Source organism: Lemur catta, chromosome 3, assembly GCF_020740605.2.
Source record: "Lemur catta isolate mLemCat1 chromosome 3, mLemCat1.pri, whole genome shotgun sequence".
NCBI classification, from domain to species: domain Eukaryota; kingdom Metazoa; phylum Chordata; class Mammalia; order Primates; family Lemuridae; genus Lemur; species Lemur catta.
In genome coordinates, this window is record NC_059130.1 from 123,322,394 (window position 1) to 123,341,880 (window position 19,487).

Consider the following 19,487-nt stretch of genomic DNA (forward strand, 5'->3'; position numbering starts at 1 on the left):
TGCCTGTGCCCAGCTGCTCTGCCTCGGGGCGGGCGCTCAGGGCCCTGGGGGAGCCACAGGCCCCACCCCTCTCGTGGCCTCCAACCACCATCGGCGGGTCTCAGGGTGGCCCCGTGTCGCAGGCTTGCAAGGTGGCAGCAGACGCTTCTGTGCTCGTGGCCAGTCAATGACAAAGGAGGGAGCTCTTGCCCCAGGATGGAGATGAACGAGCATCTCTAGTTGGAAAGTTCCTTCTGCCCAAATGGCTCTCTCAGTGGTTGGTTTGTGGGGAAACGTGGAGTCTGCAAATACTCGTGCTCCTTTGTCTCTGAGCGCGTCCTCCCGTAATAATGGAGACTAGTTGTCATTCTAGGAGTGGCACAAGCTGAATTCACGTGGCAGACACGAGTATTTAGAATAATTCCGGATAAATAGCTCCGTGACCCGGTAAGTGCTTGAGGCAGCTCAAATCTCACTCTGTTTTGGCAAAGTTAGTTCCCAGCCTGGGCTGATGTGGACGTTTGTGGGAGTGTCTGCCTCCCTGTCCCTGTCCTCAGCTGCTGCTACCCTGGGAGCACCTGCTTGGAGCAGGAGAGGAGACGTCATTCCTGCCTGAAGTCTCGGGGTTATGGGGCCAGGGCTCAGCTCGTCTTCCAAGGGGTTTCTCTCAACCTCTCCAGCCTGGTGAGGCTTCTCCTGCCCAGCACGAGGTCTGGAAGCAGCAGCTTTTTTGCTTGGGTCGGAGCTGGCGTTTCCTCTGGCCCGGGTTTGCATGGCCAGAGAACATTGGGTTGGCGGAACATTGGGGTATTCTACTGGATCCTGTTGGTGCTGGGAACCCCGGCCTGGCGGGGGCACTGTCCACTAGGATGACTGCAACAAAGTCCGAAGGGCTGGAGGCTGTAACAGCAGCAATTTATGGTGTCACAGTCCTGGAGAAATCTGTGATCGAGGCGTGGGCAGGGTTGCTGCCTCAAGAGGCTGCGAGGAAGAATCTGTTCCTGGCCTCTCCCCTGGGCCTGTCTCTGTCCAAATTCCCCTTTCTGTGTGGTGCAGTATTGCTGGGTGGGTTAAGGCCCCCTAACAACCCCTCTTACCTTGGTCTACAAAGACGCTATTTCCAAGTAAGGTCACACTCAGGCACCGGGGCTTAGGACTTCCACATCTTTTGGGGAGACAAAATTCACCCATAACATCATCTTTCCAGAAGGAATTCTTGTCCCCACGGGAAATGATGGCTAACATTTGCAGGGTAAACTGTTTTCCACACAGTGCTGGTGCCAGGGGCTCTGAGGCAGGCTCTCGCTGAGTGCTGCTTCCCTCCTAATGACACAGGGGCCTGCTCAGAGTGCAGGGGCCGGGGCAGGTCTCAAAGCCGCGACAGGAACTCAGGCTGCAGAGTCGGGGCCTGGGTTCAACCTCCAGCTCTGCCGCCCACTTGCTGTGTGACTCTGGAGAAGCGACTTAGTCTCTCTGAGCCCCTTCCCCGTCTGCGCAAGGAGGGTGACGGAAGCGCCTGCTCTCAGGGTGGTTGTGGCTGCCGAGGGGATGCAGGCAGTTCCCAGCGCATGCCTGACGCCCGCCAGGCTCCGGACACTGGGTCCGAGGGGACCTTGTGTTTAGCATTTTATCCTCGGTGTCCCTGCATCCCGGGCTGGCCTCACTCCCAGCCCTTTGTGGAGGGTTTGGGTCTCAGTCTGTGCTGATCTTTCCTGAGGGGGCCGTGGCTGTCCCAGAGCCCCGCTTTGGGAGACGGAGGCTGGGGTGGGGGCAGGGCTGCCGGGGCAGCGCCAGGACCCAGGGGCAGGTGGGGGCGTGGGGTTGCGCCGCAGCCCCCTGCTCTGCAGGGAGGGACGTAGCGCCCCCCTCGCCACAGCCATGCGCCTGGCAGGGTGAGTCTGCACAGTCCCAGTGCTTGACTGGTGAGGCCAACTGCGGGGTCCACAGGGCCGGGGTCCCGAGGGTCTGGGAGGGGTCAGGGAGGAGGGGCCTGCCTTGCAGATGGGCAGACTGACTGCCAGGCCAGGCCCGGCTCAGGCAGAGGGGCCTCTGCTGGGCCAGCCACAGGGCCGCTGGGGACAGGCTTGCACTGAGCAACAGCTGAGGGGGGACCTCTGGGCACAGAGCAGGGCAGGAGGAAGAATCTAGAATAGAGAAAGATGTGTGAGCAGGAGCCTTGGCTGAAGGGAAATTTTAACCTGGACCTGGGTGTAGCTGCACCCAGAAAAGGGAGGGCTGTGCCCCACGGGCCGGGCCGAGCAGAGCTCAGCAGCTGGCTGGGGTGGAGAGCGGGGCGGCTGCTGGCACCGTCCCCACCTGCCCTGCCCGAAATGGGCCCTTCTGTGTGTGTCCGTCTCCCTCTCTCTCTGTCCCTCCCTCTCTGTCTCTGTCCCTCTCGTGTGCTGAAGGCCACGCTGGGCCCTCTTGCTTCCTACCCCCCCTTCACTGTGCGTCTCCTCCAGGCCGGGAGCCCCGGAAGGCAGGGTCTGGGCCGTGCTGTCCGCGGCTCCTTCTGACACACGTGCCGGCATACAGCAGGTGCCCAATGAGTACCTGGTTAGATGCTGCCGCTGCAGCTTGAGCGATGAGGCTCTGCCCTGAGGGACGCCTGGGTGGGCTCACAGGGTCCACTCCCTCCTGCCCAGAGGCCGGAGCTTTGTCCTGTGGTGTCCCCTGCCGGCTGGCCAGCACCTGGTGGGCCTCAGCCGCATGGGGGGTTGGGGTGGGCCCTGTCCCACTCATGGCTCCGTGGCCACTTCCTGTTACTGCTGGTGACCCGCCCTCTCCCCCAGGGCTGGTCTGACTCCAGCACCCCTTGCGTCCCTCCCCCCCTCTGTCCTTCCATCGTCCACTGGGGAGCCTTCTCTCACCATCTGCCTTACACAGCAGGCTCTGCCTTAGGGTTTCGGGGCTACTTGGAGCTTTCTGGGCCCAGAGTCATTTGCTCTTCCCTGTGACCCCACCTGGATTGCACACAGCTGCGGGAGGAGACGGCCACCTCTGCAGCCACTTCTGCAGCCACCACAGCGCATCCCGGCTGCTCTGTTAGGGATGTGAAAAGCAGGGAGGGAGCACGTGGCTCCCACCCAGCTGCCTGGGTCGGGGTGCTGTCCCCAAGGGCAGGCCTGCGTGAGGGGGTGACAGTGGCTCTTCACGTCTAAGGGAGCAAGACCCCTCAGATGTCTCTGGTCTCCCCAGGGTTCCCTGCTGATGTGACCTCGATGTGTCCTAGAGCCCCGTGGGAGACCATGGCCCAGGGCTCCCCCCTGCAGCGTGGTCCCCCTCTCTGAGCCCTGGGCTGGTGCTGTCGCTGTCCCGTTCTGGGCTGCAGCACAGGGACACGGCGCAGCAGGGGGCTGTTGGCTCCTGACGGGTAGCTTTGGGCTCCCATCGGAACGTGGGCTGCGACGAACGTCGCTGCCTCCCACTATTTAAATTGTAAGTCCTCCTATTTGGAAAAACAGTGACTTGCATATTCGAGTAGCTTGAGAGGGGGAGATTTAATAAGATGCCAACTGAGTAAATGCCAGTCGCTTTAAAAAAGTGATTCAAGTTGCTCAGCAGATAAATGTTTGGACAAAAATACCCTCCTTGCGGCCGCCGTGGTGGTGGGCACCACTCCGCGCCCGTCTGGTGGTGGGCGCTCAGCGGGCCGCACCACCCGAGTCATTTGCTCGCAGAAATTGCACAGCAAACAAAGCCGGAGTTCCAGGCACTTGGCGCGATGGTGGCTCCCGGGGGAGCCGTGATTAGCCGGCAGCAGCACAGCATGGGCTCCGGGACTGAGACTCGGGCGCGGGGTGCAGGGTCCAGGTGCTGTCATTGTGTCCCACGGGCCGCAGACAGATGGCAGGGCCCTTCCAAGTCTAAGACCCTGCCCGGGACCCAGCCTGGATCAGCGTCCTTTGCCTGCGGTGCCCGCTTGCTGGACTCTGGGAAGGGCCGTAGGCCTTAGCCAGTCACTCGTGGACAGTGGCAGCAGCGTGGTGCCCAGGAGACGCCTGGGCGCTAACTGGCCTCTCCTGCCTGCTGCAGCCTCGGCAGAAAAGGGAGCGACTGCAGGGCTGCGTTTCCGGAGCCCCCTTCTTCCCTCCGGGCCACCTGCAGAAGGTGCCAGGTGCTGGCCAAAGCTGCCCTTCTGCCCGGCACCCCAGACTGGTCACAGGGGGCTCTTCTAAGGGAGCCTCTGAGCCCAGCATCTTCCTCCGTGGGCCTGGGTGAAAGTCCGCGTCTCGGTGCAGCACCCCCTGGCTGCCACCAGGGGTCACCAGGCACACGGCGGGCTGGAGGGTGGACGCTGGTGGCCAGCGGCGGCAGGCGGGCAGTCTGAGCGGGGAAGCCGGCACCAAGCAGGACGCAGGTGTCTTGGAGTCAGCCCTGGCCAGGCCCTCTGGCGGGCAGAGCTGCAGGCCTTGGCGGCCGCGGTGCCCTGGGTGCCAGCTCCCTGGGACGAGCTGCAGCCTATGGGGGTCCTGGGACCCGATGCTGGTGCCTCCTGAGAGACCCGAGGCATGGCACAGTGCTTATGGCTGTCATGGCCTTTGCAGTCATGACAAGCCAGCTATAAATCCTGTGTGGCCTTGGGCCACTTCCTTAACCTCTCTGAGCTTTGGAGAACTCACCATCTGTGAAACGGGAGAAATGGTGGAAGGGTTGATGGAAGGATTCCAGGAAATAACTCATGCAAAGCACTTGGCACAGGCCTAGTGTCGTGTGGTCACTCAAGAAACTGTAGCGGTTGTTATTATTGTCACCAGTAGAGTTTTCAGGGGGACTGTCCTTTCTGTCATCATCTCCTCCAAGATGCTCCATGGCTCCTGCTGGTTTTTAATGTTTCTAATCTCCTGTTGATTATTCCTGGGGTTTCAGCCAAATAAGCACTTCCAATTAAAGCTCTTGCTGCAGCTCTGAGTTGGGTTGCCATGGCAATGGGGGCAGGGATTTTACTTCTTCCCTGGAATATACACACACGTGTGTGTGCCTTTTTGTGAGCTTCTGCCTGTGACCATCGCTCCCTCCTGCGGTGCCCGGGGGTGGCAGGTGGGAGGAGAGTGGTGGGAAGGGCCGTGGGGTGTGGCGCTGAGGCCCCTCCTCCGGCTCCGAGCCCCCTTCAGAGGGGAGCTTTTCCTCAGGTGTTGCAGGCCACGCTGGGAGGGAATGTGGGTGTCCCCACGCAAACTGGATCTCCCCTCGAAATGGCCTCAGGGGCTCCGTCCAGCCAGGCTGGCATGGGGCTGTGCCCGAGTCCTTAGAGCATCACAGATGTGCGTGTGCCCGTGTCTCCTGTGTGCATCTGCGTGCGTGCGTCTCTGCCTCCGTGTGTGGGAGACCTGAGTTGGAGCCGCATCTCAAATGGGAGACAAGATTCTGAACTCCGCTTAGGCCTGGGGCAGATTGAGGTCCGGGGAGGGGCTGAGCTGGAAGCAGAGCTAGGGGCTCACTCTGACCTCTGGATCCTCTGAAGTGCAGATGCATTCAGCATCAGGCCTGCCCACTCTCTGTGCTGGAAGCTCCTGGAGGCTGGGCTTGCTGCTTTGTGTAGGGATGGCTGACACTCTTTCACTTGAAAGGGCCAAAGTAGCTTGAGCAAAATTAAATAAATGAAGGAAGGAAGGAATAGAGAGAAACAACACACACAGTCACAGAGACATGTGACAGGGCCGGCTAACCAGCGTCCAGGCTCGCCTCACTTTGTGAAGGGCTGGGTCTGGGGCCGGCTCTCTGGGCCTGGAATGTCCTGACTTTCTCCAGAGCCCGTTTTCAGACCCCCTCGCCGGGCTGGGACCAGACATCTCTGAGGGGAGGGGCGGAGCTTCTCTCCGGCAGGGTCGACACAGCAGAAGGTTGGGCCTGGCCTTCCTGGGGCAGGTGCCCAGCCTGGGGCCCTCTTGGGGCCTGGGGACAGTGACCTTTGGCAGGCCCAGGTCTCTCTTCACTGGGGATGGGGCAGTGAAAACTGACACACAGTCCCCAGAGACACGAGGGCAGGGAGAGGGGTCCCCCCAGGACCTCATGTCCACACGGGGACGGGTTTGCCTTCCCTGCTAGACGGGGAGCTGAGGACACAGCGTCCCAGTCTGCGATGGGGGTGCACTCCACGGGGTGCGGGTGGGCCTCCCGAGGGCCCATGCGCACGGGGGGTGGTGAGAGAGGGGGGCTGGTCCTGAGGGGCAGGTGCCGGCTCTGTCTGGTTTAGCAGGACGCAGCCCCCTTCAGAGACTGGGAGGCAGCGCAGAACCGACGGCCCCACACCCCTCCACGGGCAGCCTGGAGGGCAGGTCCTGTCCTGCCAAGGAGACACGTCCTCAGACTCGGAAGGCAGGAGCCTGGGGCAGAGCCAGCCTGCACCAGGACTGACATCAGGAGTGGCCGGGGAGGGGTCGGTGGGCCACGCAGAGCCGTCACCAGACTGGCCTGGAAAGGCCCTGGGTTGGCTGCCGCATGCAGCCTGCGTGCCCGTCTGTCCCTCCCTCCCGGCTGCGATCCAGGTGCAGCGACTCTGTCTCACTCGTGGCTGAGGCAGGATGGGCTCAGTGGGGCGAGGGCCCGGCTGGGGCCACCGTGGGCCTCCTGCTGGGAACGCAGCCCTTGGAGCCAGCACAGCCTCTCAGGGAAGGGACAGCAAAGTCTCTCAAGAGGGGAGAGTGGTCCCAGGGGACAATATCTGTGGCTGGTTTGCACCTTCCAGAGGACACGCAGCCGAGATGTAAGGTCAGCAGCTGGAGGCGGGGACAAGGGACCTTGGTCACTCTCCTGTCCTAGAATCCACACCACTGAGTGCGCTTCCTCCCTCCCGCAGATGCTGCCTCTCCCACGTGGGGAAGAGGAAGGGGCGGCCATGGCCTTGCCTAGGTAGGCAGCTCCCTGCATGCCGGGCACGGTAGGAGCTCCTCACTCGTCTGATCTCACGTGGTCCTCATGGAGCCCCCGGGGGCAGATGCATAGTAGACCGAGTCTGCGGGGGAGGCATTGAGCACACAGAACTCGCCCCAAGTCCCCCAGGGCAGGTGGCAAAGCCATCACCACTGTGCTTACTGCCCCTCGAGGAGCCTCGTTCTCCTTGGGGCCCAGACAGCACCCAGCACACCAGGAAGTGGGGTGCAGGCGGGGAGGGTGGACGGCTCCAGTTTCCTCCTGCACACTCAGCAAGGTGAAGTTTCCGGCGCCGCTTGCAGTGAGGGGCAGCCAGGCGGCTGCTTTCTGGCCAGTGGAAGGGGGCGGGAGACGCAGTGGGGACCTCCCACTCTGGTCCGGGAGACCCTGCTAGGGGGACTGTCTCTTTCTCCACCTTCTGGGTGAAGGAAAGTGGCTCCAAGGACCTGGGAGATGGAAGGAGCCCGGTCCACCTGGAGGAGAGCCCGGAGCGCCCCAGCAGGAATCCCACCTTGATGGCTGCCCCATGGTGAAGAGATGACGTGGATTTGTGAGGTCACTAAAATGGCGGGATTATTTGTCACAGTAGGTGGTCTAGCCTAACACACCTCCCAGGTCTGACTTTTCTCCTCACCACCCCATCCTGCGAGCTGCTGCCTCAGTGTGTCACCTGCCGACTCCTCTCATCCTGGCTCAGGGACCACTTTTTCTGGGCCACCTTCCCTGACCTCCAGGACCACATCGTGTCCCAAAGATCCCTTCACTTCCTTCTTGTCCAGTAACCTGTGAGCATCTCGTGGGAGGAGAACATGTTTTGACCTTGGTGCCTGGCGTGGTGTGTGACCCCGGGTCTGTGTTCAGTGTGCTCTTGTGCAGCAGGGGGAGGAAGGGCGGGCAGGGGGAGAGCTGGAGAGCGAGTGGTGGGCTGGGGAGCCCTCCAGAGTCTCTTAGCCCTTCTCTGGATTAAAGTTACAAAACAAAGACAGAGCATCTTGGGTGTTCCAAATGTTTACTCTTGGGATGCAACTGGGTTTCTATTAAAAATTGAACTCCTCTCCCAACACCGTCCAGCCATTGTAAGATTAGATCCTTTCCTTCTGGGTCATGCGGGTTAATTTTTTCCCATTTATGGGTTTACTAGTAGTTCTGCCTCCACATTTGCTCTCGTTATTTCTCCCTCTCTCCTCCCATGCACCCACCTGCCCACCCGACATCCATCTACACATCCCTCTGTCTGATGAAAATGCACTATGTGCCGAGTGCTGTTCAAAACAGATAAAAATCATTGCCATGAAAAACAAAAATTCATGCCCTCATGGAGCATACATCTATCAATCCATTTTCTCTCTTTTATTCTTTTACGCATCTCTCTACCATCCATCCATCCATCTATTCTGTCTATTAATATCTATCTATCTGTCCATCCATCCTTTGTCACACAGCTGTTCGAGAAGTCAGAGCATGTGGCTATGTGACTGCTTTGGCCAATGAAATGTGGGCAGAAGTGAGGTGCGTCATTGCTGGGCAGGAGTTTAAGAGCCACTTCTTGTGGTGCCATGTTTCTTCTCCTCTGCATTCTGTGGCAAGGTTGTAGGTGTTTCCTGCTTCACCAACTCGGGTCCCCAAGTGAGGCCCAGGGCAGCGCCCCATCGTAGCACTCAAACTGCCCCGAAGTGTAGTCTGAGAAAGAATCAGAACTTCCCTAGGAGCCATTAAATTTTTTGTTGTTGCTTCTGTAGCATAACCTGGCCTCGCTGGCTGACAGACACCAAGTGACAGATTGTTTTCCAGATGGTTATGCCAATTCCGTCCCAGTCCTCAGTGCTCGGGAGGGAACGTCTTACTCCATCCTTAAATGCCTGGAGTTGTATGTCCTTAATTTATTAAATTTTTAGAAATCAATTTGAAGGGTGAAAAGGAATCTCATTTTAATTTATTTCCATTTCCTTGATTGGTAGGAGGTTGAGAATATGTGCAGGGGACATTTCCTTTGCATTTTTCCATCGCCATTTTGCTGCGTGCCTACTGTGTGCTGGGAACACACGGAGTATTATAGGATGTGCTTGCAGTTTAGTCCTGCCCGGAAGTCAGCAGGGAGGTGGAGTTCCAGGCTTGCGAAGTGCTGCCTGGGGGAATTTCCCTGAGGGGGGATCCACCACTGGGTGACAGCAGATTCACAAAGGCAGAGGGTTGAGCGGGGGAGGCGGGAGTGTGGCCCGTGGAGAAGTGAGCTCAGGACGCAGGAGCTGGGTCGGCAGAGCTGCCTGCAGCAGGCAGGCCCGAGAGCAAACCAAGGCGGATTTATAAACGTGCCCGTCCTGTCCTGCATCTCAGCGCGCTGGTGCCTCTGCTTCTGGTCTCCGGCGTCACAGGTGGGTGGTGGGGGCCAGGTGGGGACCCCGTGTGGCCCCACTCTGGCTCTGCCTCCTGACGGTTCCGGTTCGGCCCGGAGGCCTCAGGGCAGGCTCAGGCCTGCGCATGCCGGCGGCTCATTATCCCCCGGCTTATGCGAGTTCTGTCTCCGGCCCTGTCTTTGAAAGTAACTTTGAAAGTAAGCTGCTTGCCTCAGTATTCCGAGGGCACATTTGAATTAATTTCCAACACAGAATTTGCTTTGACGAGAAGTTGACTGGAGACCAGTGGGAAGGGGAGCTGGCTGCGGGAGGGGTGCCCCGACTCCCTGAGCCCCGTCCGTGCTGGGGCTCCCTGGGAATGCTGCTCTGTGACCTGGTTCCCAAGAGGCCGCTCAGGATGCCAAGCTGGCCTCCACCTTTGTGACACCGTGAATTACTCAGGTAAATTGCTTTGGCTGTGGAGGGGCCAGGCCCGGCAGAGGCTTCGGCCCGAGGGAACGGATGCAGAGGGGACTGTGCCGGGCCCTTCAGGTGTGGGAGACAGGGGCCCTTTGCTCACGGAGGACGACGGGGTGGTGCCCTGGGACGGAGTGGTCCGGTGAGGTGGGGCCTTGCCTGCAGGGGCCCCACTGCTGTCCCAGAGGCGCCCAACGCTCCTGCCGGCTGGACGCTGAGTGAGAGAAGGGGACATGAGGATGCCTGGAGTAGAGTCACCTGGCTGCCCTCACAGGCCTCTTGGCTTCCAGGTAACGCCTGGCCTCTCACGCCCCTCCCTCTCACGCCCCCTCCCTCTCACGCCCCCTCCCTCTCACTCCCCTCCCTCTCACTCCCCTCCTTCTCACACCCCCTCCCTCACGCCCCTCCCTCTCACCCCCCCTCCATCCTTGCGGGTTCCTCTTCTGTGCTGACCTGGCCGGGCCTTTCCTACAGGCATGGGATGGGCCAGAGGGCTAGGGGGCCTAACTCAGCTCAGGGAGTTTGAGACAAGGGTCTCCCCCCTACGATCTGCCTGGCGTGCTCTGGCCTGCAGAGAGCTGAGCACGGGGCGGTGCCCACCCAGAGGTGGGGCCGCGTCTCGGGTCCTCCGGGGCCTCCCCCGCCTGTGGAAGGAGTGGATGCTGCAGGACATGTAGGCGCTTGGCTACGCAGCGAGGTGGGCTCTGGTCCTGGGATGAAGGTCCTTCCCCGAAACCTGCTACTTGGGTCTCCAAAGCTAAACCATTGAGTCCTTCTTTGTTCTGGAAACTTCCTTGATCCAATTTGCCTCACTGGTGGGTGCTTCTAATTGGAGAACCTTCCAGGAAGCCCAGCCTTTGAGAAGTGGCTGGGTGGTCAAAGGACTGTGGATAGTCAGTCCCCTGTGGCTTGCTCTGCTCTCCCACGCTGAGGCACGAGTCCCCCTGGCGAAAGGCTTGTGGGGCTGACGTACCTGTCGGGGGTCAGGAGTGGGGGTGGGGAAGTGACTTCCCGGAGGCAAGAGAGAAGACGGCTGGGGGACGGGCAGCAGTGAGCGGGAGAGTCCAGCAGATGCCAACTCCCTTTTCCGAGGCTTTGACCCCACCTGGGCCCCCAGGGGCTGTGTCTTCGTGGAGATGATCCGGCCGCCCTGCTGGGACACCTTGTTCTCCCTTTAATGATTCAGCACGTGCCTCGTGGGGCGAGACGGGACGTGGGTAACCTTTAATGCCAGCAGAAAAGCTCAGTAAGGTTACATCTGAGCCCGAGATGCAGCGTCTGCAGGTTAACTGCCCATCCTGAGGCGGCTGCCGAGGCCCCGTCTGTTCTGCTGCGGGTGGGCGGGTGGCCGCCATAGCCTTTCCCGGTCACAGTGTGCGGGTGGGACACCATGGACTGGAGGGATCCTGGGGCCCTGGGCCCTCTGGGAGCACAGTGGCCTGGACGGTGCTCTTGCTGTGAGCACTGGGGTTGGAGTCAGGAGAGCTCCTGGCAGCTTCCTGCCTCCCCCACTTTGCAGAAGTTGCTCTTGGACAAGGTTCCTCTCTCATCAGGAGTTATTAAGCGTTACGGGTGCTGGGCACTTCTTAGTGCGTCCTCTGTACACAGTGGCACCAACAGTCGGGGGCCAGCAGCTGCCTCAGCCTCGGGGCCGTCTGGCGCCTGCACGTCCAGCACAGGAGGCCGTGTCGGCGTGTCCGTGCGCTCGCTTGCTCACTCAACAGGTTTCCCGGGTGGGCGTCTGCTGGGGCAGCCTGACCGGGGCACCGAGGCCTCAGACGTGAGCAGGAGGAGCTCTGGCCAGCGGGCTGCGGGTGACACACTTCCCGCTGAGCTTGTCTGGATGCTGGGCTTTGGATGGAGAGTCCCAGCCTCAGTCCCCAAGGGCATCTTGCTTTGTTTCCCTCCCTCCCCCTTCCTCCTCCTTTCCCTCCCCCTTCCTTTTCTCCAGCAATTTTTCTGAGCACCTCCTCTGTGCCAGCTGCTCTTCTAGGTGCTAGGGGGCTGGCAGCAAATCAGACAGAGCCTCCACTGTCCCTGCTGCCAGGAGGGGCCCAGGAGCCGGCGGGCCAGGGCCCCAACAGCCAGCCCCTAGAGTCTGGGGCCCCGGGGTGAGGCCCCCTGTTTCTTGTCATTTTGTGAATTCTCCCACTTGTTTGGGGTTGGCAGCTCCTTCCAGCCCCGACTGCCAGGACCCTGTGCCGGGTGCCGCACCCTGGGGAGTGGCCCTCCCAGCTGCTCACAGAGCTGACAGCCGAGAGACAGTGACTCTCAGAAATGCTTTTTCTGTTTCATTTTCTGTCACTTATGTATAGCAATCTAAATTTCTAGCTGTTAATGAAGGATTATAGATGTGTTAAAAAGAATCCACAAAGACTCTGTTCTTGCATTTGGATTGTTAATTAAATTCCCAAGCTCCATTTTCAGGTTTTAATTAATAGCACAGCGTCCTTCACTCACATGTTACCCTCCCTTGGCCCCTCTCAGGGGAAGCTCTTGGAGCGGGTGTCTGCGTGGAGGGTCCCGAGGCCCGCCCCCACCTGACAGGGCTATGGGCTCCCATGAGCCTCCTGTGGAGGGCGACCAGGGTAGCACTTTTCCCCATCTGGGCTGTGCAGTGCTGGAAGGTCATCGGGTCCTTGTTCGGGGCTGGGCTGCAGGCTGGCAATGCCGGGGCCGTTCGCTGGCCTTCTGCTGCTGCACTTGCAGCTCAGGAAGCTGCTACCTCCCGAGCTGCGCTTCCTGGCTGAGGACGTGGCGCAAACAACAGCTTCCCCTTGGCAGGAAACCATTCAGCGTGGATCACGGTGCACTGTGCTTTCTCCACGAAGTTGGACTGTTCCGTAGAAATAGCAAAGCAGTGGTGTTAGCTTCGGCTCGTGTCAGCTCTGCAAACCTTGGCAGAGCACCGATGACGTGCTGGGCACCTTGCCGAGGGCCTGGGGTCTGGAGAGCCTTGTCGCGGGATGGGGAGGCTTTAGGTTCTGATGTCTGCACAGGTTAAAAAGCGTGTACATAAAAATCACCCTGAACTTGCCACCTGACCTCTGGATGTGGGCTTGGAAGTGTGGGGCCCAGAGACTTCCTCTCTCGTTCCTCTTCGTACTCCAGCCGTGGCTTCCCTGCAGGGCAGTAGGGGCCAAGGTCTGGTTCGGACAGTAGGCAGGCCCGTGGAGAAAGCTAATAAAGACATAGTCTTTCTTCCCTGCCCTGCAGCCCCAAGCCTAGGTAGCTGAGTTCTTACAAGTGACATTTCCATATGGTGCCAAAGGCTTCTACAGACAGCGAAGTTAAGAAGCGAGAAGGGAGAGTTGTTCAGTGCAGGGTTATGTGCCCTGCAGGAGACAGCTGAGGGTGGTGTTGAATGACGACTCAGGATCCTGCAGAGGTGGACAACCAGACACAGCTCCTGGGGTGCACAGGAGACAGGCACTTGGCCCCCCAGCTTGGGGTTTGCGAAGGTTTCCACGAGCAGCTGGTGTGTTGGTTCCTAAGGTCACATCTCCTATTTCAGTGGATAATGACCAGATCTGGAACAAAAATGAAAGCACTAAGCATCCAGGTAGTTTGGGTGCCGCTGCGGACGAGTGTCACTAGGCTGTGAGCTCTGTCACCAGTGCCCTGCACAATGTAATCACCTAGTAAATGTTTGTTAAAGGAATGAAAGACCAGGAATTATTTTTTATTTTGAAAAGAAACCTTTAACTCTCGACTCTCACTAACCCAGTGGTTCTCAACTGGGGGCTATTTGCCCCCCAGGGGACATTTGGCAATGTCTTCAGACATTTCGGTTGTTACAAGGAGGGCTTGCGGGTGGAGGTGAGAGGTGCTATTAACCATCCTACGATGTTCGGGTCACCCACCCCTGCCCCTGCCATGACAAAGATTTGTTCCACCCAAAGTACCAATAGTGTCGAGGCTGAGAATGCTGCAGCAACGGTGCTTAGGGCGTGAAGGATTTTGGGCCAGACCCTGTAGAGGGCAGCTGTCCAGTTGCTGCCGACTCTCACTTTTCTGCTCGTCTGAAGCCTTGTCTCTGGCAAGGAGGCTGGCGCTGGGCCACAGCTGGGCTCGGGACACCCAGCAGAGGGTCTTTGCATGCACTGCCCCCTTGCACTGCGGGTGGCTCCACCGGGCCTCGGTGGCCCCTACATCCCAGATGCTGACAGACTGTGGGGAAGTGTGCCACGCGTGGACGGCTAGGGACTCGTCCCGGGCTCTGAGAACTGATCACACCCCCATTCCCAGAATGAAGCCTGCCTGAGGCTCTGGGGGCCAGGAAGGGCCGGGAAGGGCTGGGGAGGGCAGGCAGCCCACAGAGCGAGGCCTTCACAGCAGGCTCCGCTTACACTCCTCAGGCTATGGCTGCCACAGATGATCAGATCCAGGCTGGCCACAGTCAGAGCGGGGTTTGTGCCCTCCCTGTGTCTCCCTCACATGTAGCCTTGCTCTTCCCAGCTCTGAGGGCCACACGGCCTTGTAGAGCGGGAACCTCCCCTACCGTGCTGCGGCTGCTCTAGCCACTGCCCGTGTGCACCACGCTGTCCACCACTGCACTCTGTGGCCCCTCAGTGACGCTACCCAAGTCCTACCTGTGCTTCAAGCCCCCTCCAGAAGCTCCTGCCACACCCAGCCCAACACTCAACCTCCCTTCCCGTCCTGTGACACTAACGGGGTATATTGCAAGGCTCAGCCTTTAGATGGCCACTCCCTGCAAATGCCACCTCCTCAACCAACTGCAAGCTGCAGCGGGGTGAAGCCACATGACGGACCGGAGACTCACATGCAGTCGCTCCATGACGGGCCCTTGCCAAGTGCTCTGCCCGTGTGGTCTCAGCCATCGTGTGAGGGATGACACTATCATCTTGACTGTTCTCCGTATGCGGATGCAGAGGCTGGAGAGAGAAGTGACCACTAAGGATCGTGCAGGAGAAAGGGGCCCCTTGTTAAGTGTTCGCCGCAGGACAGCTCAGCGGAGACTTGGCCTTGGGGGACAACACTGATGTGGACAGAGCTCTGGGGGTGCCCACCGATGGCCCAGGCAGCGGCAGTGGTGCGAGATCTGGAAGACGTTGGTTGGATTTCTCAGAGTCTCTCTTCTTCCTCCTTTTTCCACATTGGGACCCCTTCTAGGTTGCAGAGCCGGTGGCAGCAGGGTGGAGGGGGCACTGGGTGGGTGTGTCCCTCTGTCTCTCAGAGAAAGGCACCTCCCTTGCCACAGCCCTGCTGTCTGTGCTGCCATGTCCCCACTCTGCAGCTCACGCTTAGGGCTTCGAGTTGTCTGTTTATAGCGAGTGTCTGACGTGCTGCTGGGGGGTTAATTAGCTGCTGCTCAGGGGCTCTTGGCTGGGAGACGGGCTCGGCACCATGCTAATGTGGCTGAAGGACTGTGTGCCCAGCCCTGGGGGCAGAGGGGCCAGCTGCGTGGCCCAGAGGTTGGGGTGGGAAGAAATGTCCCCACCTAGGCAGCCCGGACAAGTGCACTGCTGTCTCCCAGGGCGGGTGCAGAGCAGACCTGAGGGGCTGTTGTGCCCTGGGCGCCTGAGCAGAGGGTGCTCACTTTGTGCAGTGCCAGGACGGTTTTTCCCTGTTGGAGACGTTCTTCACAGCACAGGCATCGCAGCAGCCGCAGAGTAAGAAGCATGCTCAGTCCTGCAGGGGGCACAGGTGAGCACAGAACAGCTTCTGGGCCGCTCTACCCAGGTGGGGTCTCGGCTTCCTTTATCTGCAAGGAGGGTTTGGGTTAATGCTGCTGAGCAGACTCAGGTGTCTGAGGGCCTTTGCAAAAGTGCTCAGAAAAATCGTACAATTTAGGGCTGGTCCTGCCCAGGAAAGGTGACCAACTCTCCCACTGTCTAGATGAGAGAAGCAAAGCTGCAAGAGGGAGGAGGCCTGCCCAGGGTCAACAGTGGTGGGCAGCTCGAGACTCGAGATTCAAACCCAGGATTCAGGGGACCCAGCAATCCCACCACTGGGTATGTATCCAAAGGAAACGAAGTCAGTATGTCGAAGAGATATCTGCACTCCCATGTTTGTTGTAGCACTGTTCACACTCACCAATATATGGAATCAACCTAAGTGTTCATCAACACATGATGAATAAAGGAAATGTGGTATGTATCCACAATGGAACTACTCAGCCTTAAAAAAGAACACAGTGCTGTCATTGTGACAACAAGGCTGAACCTGGATGATACTATGTTACATAAAATAAAGCCAGGCACAGAAAGACAAACACTGCACCACCTCACTCGTAAGTGGACTCTAGAAAAGTCAAACTCCTAGAACAGAGAATGGAATGGCGGTTACCAGGGCTGGGGGCGGGGAGGTGTTGGGGAGACGTTGCTCAAAGGACACAAAACTTCCGTTAGACAAGAGGAATGAGTTCAAGAGCCCTGTCGTACAGCTTGGTGACTGTAGTTAATAACAAAGAATTGCAGTCTTGGAAATGTGCTAAGGGAGTAGATTTTAAGTGTTTTCACCACAGAATAATAAGTGAGGTAATGCATATGCTAATTAGCTTGATTTAGCCATTCCACAATGTAAAATATACATATTTTAAAACTACATTTGTGCACAATATATTTATTTTGGTCAAAACAGCAACAACTCAGGGTGCACGGTTTCCCGCACATGCTTACGACCCGCTGCCCAGCTCTGGGCGGGTGGGGTGTGGTCTGCACCAGGCTGGGCCAGGCGAGGTAACTGAGGCACCTCGGGTGTGAATTCAAAGAGAAACTCATTCTCCGGCCCAGCGCTGGGCTCCCCCCGCCAGGGCCCACCCAGGCCCCAGCCTGGTCCACACAAGTGAAGGAAAGGAGCGAACTGGGGATGACCCAGTCAGTCCCATGCACGTCACATTCCCTCTTAGCAAAGCACGGCTTGGCCTGGGGCCTGGCACTGGTTGGAGTCTGTCTGCATCTTAGGAAGGCTGGGAAATATGTCAAAATAAATCTCAAAGCACATTACAGTTATGCTCCTTTAAAAAGATACAAGACACTTTTACCACTAGCCCTTCCATCTGGGGGCTCAGACGATGTCCCCCAGGCCCACTTTCTCCGTTTCCCAGTTTAGCTCGTTCCTTTCTGTTGGCTGTGTCCATTCTCTTTTTGGTTGTACCCTCCTGGTGGCAAGATGGCTGCTGTAGCTCCAGCCTCATCTTCCTCCAGGTCTCTCTCCCAGCAGGTCCTGCAAAAGTCCCATGGCATCCATTGGCTCAGCTGGGATCACATGCCCATTCCTAAACCAATCACGGTGGCCAGAGAAATTCAGTGCTCTGAGTGGTCGGGCCTGAGTCACATGTCCACTTCTGGAAGGAGGGTGGGAGGAAACGCTACCCAAACTGAGTGTCTCAGGGTGGAGAGGGTGGCGCAGGAGAAATCAGAGAACTCTTGTCAAAAGGAAGGGGGAGGGAAGGGAGCAGACAGACTATGGCAGCCAGTATCCAGGACAGCACCCCAAGCCGAGAAAGACCAGCCCACCAGCAGACGCCCAGCCCCTGCCACTGCTCCTACCAGTCACGGTCCACGCCCACCCCTGGGCTCTGTGACCAGACCCGGGTGACAATTTAAATGTAAACACCCGTCCAATCCAATAGAATCGAATATAGCTAATTTAGACCTGGAAGTGAAATTTCAAAGTGGCACTTAATTTAGACTTAATTGGCATGATTTCTAGTGGTCTTGCAGGTATTAATTGTTTAAAGACACTTAATGAAACTTAATCAGTCCATCAAAACAAACCGCAGGCCAGGAGCAATTTGTTGACACCGCGGTCAGACACTGCCAGGTGCCTGCCAGTGCGAGGCGCAGACACAGATTCGGTGCAGGGGGTTTGAAGGTTTCTAGGCTTATTCTTCCCTCCAGAAATCCCCCGTGAGTGATTTTTAATGAGCCCCACCTCCACCCATGTTTGGGGTTCCTAGACTTGAAAGGAACCTGGCTACAATTTCTCTGCGCTGGACCCTGGGCCCCTCCCTGTCTCCTCTTTCCCAGGCTGGGGAGAGTTTCCAGGCTCCCCGGGAGAGGGTGAGAATGATCCTCGTCATGTCTGCACATAGCATATCGTTTTATGGATGGCAACTCGGAGGCTGGGCAGGATGAGGACGTGGCTTCTCTCTGGCCGTGCTGAGCTGGCCCGGCCAGGCTGGTTTTCAAGCCTCCTGACCTGGCCTCTGGGCACCACCTCTCAATGTCGTACGAGTGTCATCCCCTGTCCTCCAGCGCTTCTTGGCATCCAACAGCCTCTGTCCCCAAGTAGCTCGGTGACTTTGGGCAAATGATTTAACTCCTCTAAATGGTGCATCACACCCATTGTGGGCATAGAACAGGCAGCCGCAGGGGCCTCTTTGGAGGATTGGGCTAAGGCAGGTGAAATGTCTGCACAACGCTGGCCCCAAGCCCACGGTCCATGTTGGCTATTATTGTTGTTATTATTACATCTGCAACATTTATTATTTCAGTCCTAACGACGGGCAGGCACCTTGCCAAGCTCTGCGCGTGTGAAGACAAACACACCGTCTTTGCCTGTGGGGAGATACGTGAACAGACAATTACAATTCAGTGTGATGTTAGCTTTTCTATCCATCTTGCGCCAAACGGGACTAAGGCAGTCTGTTGTCTTGACATACCTTCGAGTGTGTCAAGAACGTGGACAGTGCTGTGTCCAGGTGCTCCGAGAGCCTTGGGAGGCCCCCCTCTGGGTGGAGGGAGTTGGGGTGGGCTTTTTTTGGGGGGGGTGCTGATGAATGTGTCTCTTGCCATGACAAGCTGCCTCCCTCCCATTGCCACTGGAGTTGGGGGGGAGGCGCTGCGTAGCTCGTAGCTCTTCAGGCTGCAGTTCGAGCCTGCTTCAGCTCTGGGTTGTGTGCAGTTATCCCGGGCTCAGGACCATGCTGGAACTCTGTCTCCTGGGGCAACTTACAATGGCTGCCTTTGCAGTCCCCCTGCAGTGGGGACTCAGTCACCCAGAGTGTCCCTGGGGAGCAGGTGTAGGACCTGCACCCCCATGGCTGCAAGGGAAGGAGGGAGTCCTACTGTGTGAAGGGAGAGGGTGCGTGCTTGCGGGGGTCTAGGAATAAAGCAGTCTAGGTGGCTGGGCTGGCCGCCTGGGACCCTGCCCACTACTAGGCTCTGGCCCCAGGCCAGGTGCAGTGGAGGTTGTGAGGCCACTTGAGGGCACTGCCAGGAGCAACACCACCACCGACGCCTCTTTCTCTCTGGGTCTGTGATGGAGGCAGACCTGGGATCGCGGCTTGGCCAATCCTCAGCATGGTCACAGCCTTTGGGAATCTTGGTTTACTCTCTTTAGAGTTGGGGGAGCTGTACCTATTTCTTAAGGTCCTTGTGTGGCCATCCAAGAAAGAACCCCCTTCTGGAGACCAGCACCTGGTCGTGTCTCAGGGACGGGTGCTCCCTCCTGCCCACTCCTATCGGACGGCCCCCCAGCCCCTCTGTCTCTCGGGGCCTCTGATGAAGAGGCCGCCCCTCCTCCCCCACCCACCGACCAAGAGGGTTTTAAGGCCCTGAATGAAAGAGCTACGTCTCCAGGCTTCTGTTTCTCTCAGCTTGAGGCTTCCCTGGAGCCATGGTGATGTCCTTGGGGCCAGGGTCATCTCCTTGCCCAGCCCTGAGGACAGCCCCTGCTTCTGCCCAGGAAGCCAAGGTCGAGGCTGGTCAGCGGCCGTGGGGGGCTATGAAGCCACAGTGGGGACCCATTGTGCCTGTCCTCCTTTGGAGCTGGGGCCTATTTGTTGTTCTTTCTAGAACCTATATTGGGCTTCGTTTGTGCCTGGTGGCAGCAGTAGCCACTGTCCTGAGAGCTGCA

General features: G+C 58.4%; 1 long non-coding RNA gene across 1 annotated transcript; it reads left to right on the forward strand.

The window, feature by feature from the left end:
* The first annotated feature begins 206 nt into the window (after nt 1-206).
* LOC123634560 lies at nt 207-9,862 on the forward strand. The gene is made up of 3 exons (XR_006733955.1): nt 207-256; nt 353-426; nt 9,828-9,862. It is a non-coding gene; the product is annotated as an uncharacterized LOC123634560 (long non-coding RNA).
* Nucleotides 9,863-19,487: the final 9,625 nt, after the last annotated feature.